Source organism: Halichoerus grypus, chromosome 2 (genome assembly GCF_964656455.1).
Source record: "Halichoerus grypus chromosome 2, mHalGry1.hap1.1, whole genome shotgun sequence".
Taxonomy (NCBI): Eukaryota; Metazoa; Chordata; class Mammalia; order Carnivora; family Phocidae; genus Halichoerus; species Halichoerus grypus.
This window is the reverse complement of record NC_135713.1, coordinates 142,166,754-142,170,925: the sequence shown is the minus strand read 5'-3', so window position 1 is coordinate 142,170,925 and position 4,172 is coordinate 142,166,754. Positions and strand designations below refer to the sequence as shown.

Below are 4,172 nucleotides of genomic sequence, written 5' to 3'. Positions count from 1 at the left end.
GATTTTGCAAAGGACAGGGACTCAATTAACTAGTTCAGGAAGGAGTACTTGAAGGAAGGGGCTTGGGAGCAAGTCATTAGCGTTAGGACCTTCTAGATTGGTGCAGTATGCTCCATTTTATGATGAAGGTACCATTGGGAACAACAGATGTTTACTCCCGTTACCAGGATCCGCGGGGACCAGGAACCCACACGCAGCACCATAACTAGCCTGTTTCCTCTGGGGGGTTGGTATGGGATTTGACACAGAGCCCACCCGGGTGCGTGTATATGCTGACAGACAGCCCTGCGACCCCCCAGTAAGAGGGCAGCTGGAGGGCAGAGATGTGATTTTTCATGGCTCTTGAAATGGCTTCATCTCTCTCTTTTTTTGGCCATGTGCCTGGCAGACAAAAACCCCACCAGGTTGAGTGTTGCAGAAAATATGAAACGAGCCAGTAAACCCACAGTGAATTTTGTCTCCGTTTCCAGGCATCTGATAACAAAAGGCCCCCAGCGTGACAAAGTGCCTGCCTGCAATTCACCTGTTTCGAAATCCTCTCGCTTCTTTCCCTCTTTATTTATTTATTTATTTATTATTTATTATTTATTTATTTATTTATTTATTTATTATTATTATTTTTTAAACGTGGCAATGGAATATATGGAAGACTCAACAGTAGCCATCAAAATCCGGAGGGCTAGAGACATTTCTGCCATTCAGAGAATTTATGAAACTCCCCCGTCCGTCGAAGGCTCTCCCGGCTCGGCAGGCTCGGCGCGGCTGGTGAGTTCCCTGCAGCAGCTGGGAGCCGAGCTATAAATAGCGCGGGGCTGGAAGCGCCGGGCGGAGGGGGAGCGGGCGGGAGATTCCCGGCTCTCCCCTCCACCCGCCGCGGCGCGTGCTCGGCCCGGGGAAGCCGGCGCTGCGGGCGGCGTTAACCCCACGGCGCCTCGCCGCTCCGTGCGCCACCGGGCCCCGCGACAGGGCGAGCACGCTGGCGGTGGACCCGAACACGCCTTTCTAACCGTGCCCCGGGAGAACCACACTCTGTGCTTTCCCTCCCTCCCGCTTCTTCCTCGGAAGCTCCGGGTAACACCCGAAATTCGGCCTTGAAACACAGACACACACACACACACACAGACACACACACACACACACACACACAGACACACACACACACACACACACGTATTTGCTCCGTGCATTCCCCCCCCCCCACTTTCTTTCTTCGAGCGGCTTAAATCCAAACCTTAACATTAAAACCGTCCCCAAATTTGGTCTTGGCGATCATGTTGGCTTGCAGATTTCAGCGCAGGGGTCCCTCCCCCGCGCTGCTGGGGCTGCTTAAGGACAGTTACTTTCCGCGGGAGGGAACGGTCAAGTGGAAACTGTGTGTGTGTATGCGTGTGGTTTATTTGGGGCGCATGCCCACCCCTCGGTAGCCTCAAGGTCTGCAATACCCTGCCGAGCGCTCCGGGTCCCCGCCGCTCGGGCTCGTCCCTGCCAGCCAAGGACTCACAAGGAGGGTGTCCCCAGTCCCGGCAGGGCAGCCTGCGAGCGGGTTCGGTGTCGGGCACGCTCGGTGCGGAAGAGGCACCTGCGAGGAGCTGGGTCCTCGGAAGGTAGAGCCCGAGCCACCGCCCCCGCCGCGCCCCCAGCCCGGCCCCCGCGCCCCGCGACTCCCCGGCGGGTGCTCTCGGCGCCCGGGACTCCGGGAGGAGGGAGGGGCGCGGCGCCCTCCCGGGCCGTCAGCAGTCACGGAATCTGACAGCCGGAGAGGCAGCTGGTGCCCGGCCAGGACTCCCGATCCTTCTCAAATGGAAACAGTTTTTCCCAGGGAACCTGCCGGAATTCTCCGTGGAATCTCACTTGGGCTTTGCCTCCTGGCGCATTTCACCAAGGCCGCGTTTACCACTTTGAGGCGAGGAAGGCTCCAGATGGAGCGGGGCTCCTGGTGGCCGAACGAGGTAAGCTCTCCACTAAGGTGACATTGACGGGGGGGGGGGGGGGGGGGGTCGGGGGGAGGGCACAGATTTACTGGGGACCATCCTCTCGCAGGCAAGATGGGGAAATGAAGTTTGCCTTGGGCTTCCCAGGCCTCTTTCCGCTTTACCTCCCCCCCCCCCCCCCCGCCCCCATTCATGCCTTAAAAAGAATAATTACGCTGGGTGGGTGGGTGGTGGAGGGACTCTCTTAGGTTTTTATTTCCAGCATTTTAATGTTCTGCACTAGAGCCCAGGGCCTCAGGGCGACCAGAAATCTCCCATCTCCCCTCCATCTCGTCCACCTTCTGTCCTTTTTTCCTTGTCTCACTTCTCTGCTCCCCTCTTCCCTTATCCAGCCTACTTTTATTTCTTTGCCATCCCCCTTGGCTGACTTGGCTTTCTCCTCTTGGAAAATAGGCATCACAATAAAGGGAGAGAGGGAGGATGTGGTGATTTTGTGTGTAATGCAATGCTGAGGTTGTAGTGTGTATGGATTGATAGCTTATGAATCATTTTTTCATAAAACATTGTTGAGCCCTTACTCTGTGCTGTTCTTCAGCTTCTTCATGTGCCAGGTGACCAGGCCATTTTTGGGAAAAGACAGAGCCCCCCCTCCCCCAAACTTTTCCCCCAAGTACTATCCACTTTCCTCCCAGCTGCAGGAGGGAAGGGGCATCTGCAAGACCAGGGTGGATATAGAACCTGTGGGAGGAAGAGAAAGCTCATGAGGACCAGACCAGGCTGGTTCGGTGCCTTGTGCTGGGCAGCCACGGAGTAGTGATATCTGCATTCACACATTAATAATTGTAATCCACGTTTAGGGAGCACTTGCTGTGCCTGTGGTATTTTCTGAGACCGTTGCAAGTATTAGCTCATTTAAACCTCATAAGGACCTCATGGAGTAAGGATTACTATGATCTGTTTTGTACATGGCACAACCCAGGAACAGATGATTTCAGTAATGAGTTCATGATCACACAACTGGTTGTGGGGGAGCTGAGATTGCAACTCAGAGCGTCTGCCTGTAGACCACACCTCTGAATCCCTTATGCATCTCTGCCTTCACGTATTGATCCGTCCCCTCTGTTCTAGGCCCTGGAGATGGAGGAGTGAGCAAAGCAAGCAGGATCCTTGGAGCTTGTATTTTAGTCCTGAGGGAGACAGACAATGGATCAGTTAACAAAGTAGATAATTTCAGGTCCTAGTAGATACCACAAAGGAAGGAGAACAGAGTGATGTCCTGAACAGTGGCCAAGGGAAGTTCTCTTTGTGTGACTTTTGGACATTCAGGCTGAGACCACAAAGCATTGAGGAGAGGAAATAGCCAGGGAACATATGAAGTGACAAACATGACCCTTAGTGATCAGGGAAATGCCAATCTAGGCCATATTGAGGTATCTTGTTCGTGTTCCTTATTGAACGTGTGCAAGATTTTCTCCTAGGTATAAGCCTGGAAGCAAGTTCAAGTGTTTGATCACAAGTAAATGAATATTCAAATTAGGATATAATGTTAAACTGTTTTCCAAAGTCTTGGTACCAATTCATATTCCTACCAGTGATGCTGAAAGGTCCATGGAAGGTACATCCTATTCAATCATTTGATAATGTCAGACTTTTTAATTTGGAGCCAACCAAATGGGTATAAAAGGATATCTCAATGTGGCCCAATAATGAAAACTTGGAATGAACTTCAGTGTCCATAGCTGAAAAGTGGATGAATGTTGTAATATTGTCACACAGAGGAATATTACACAGCAGTCAACAACGAATAAAGCAAATTGGATTTTAGCAATATATTATTAAGTGAGAATTAAGTCTAAAAGATTACATATAGTATGATAATCTTTTATGACATTAAACACTACTGAAATAAAAAAAAAACCCTAACTATTTAGGAATATGTTGGCTGGAAGCCTTCCTAATAACATAAATAGTTGATTAATACCTATTTTACATGTTATATGTATTATATACTGTAATTTTATGATAATACCTTTCTCTTAACTTGCAACTCAGAGTGTCTGCCTGTTCCTAGGCTTTGTGGTTCATCTGTGAGTTTTTTCAAATTGTTGCAAATCTCCAAAAATTTTCTAACATATTTATTGAAAAAAATCCACAGATAAGTGGACCTACACAGTTCAAACCCATGTTGTTCAGAGGTCAAGTGTATGTATAGATATAATCACATTATATAAATAGGAAAGC

At 49.9% G+C, this 4,172-nt stretch overlaps 1 protein-coding gene across 2 annotated transcripts in view; it reads left to right on the top strand.

The window, feature by feature from the left end:
* Nucleotides 1–1,702: 1,702 nt before the first annotated feature.
* The window catches only part of KCNN2 (potassium calcium-activated channel subfamily N member 2), a 462,735-nt gene continuing 460,265 nt past the window's right edge, over nucleotides 1,703–4,172 (top strand). For both annotated transcript variants that reach the window (XM_078067612.1, XM_078067611.1), the window contains exon 1: nucleotides 1,703–1,949. The gene's annotated coding sequence lies outside the window, so the exon portion shown is untranslated. The remainder of the gene's footprint in view (nucleotides 1,950–4,172) is intronic.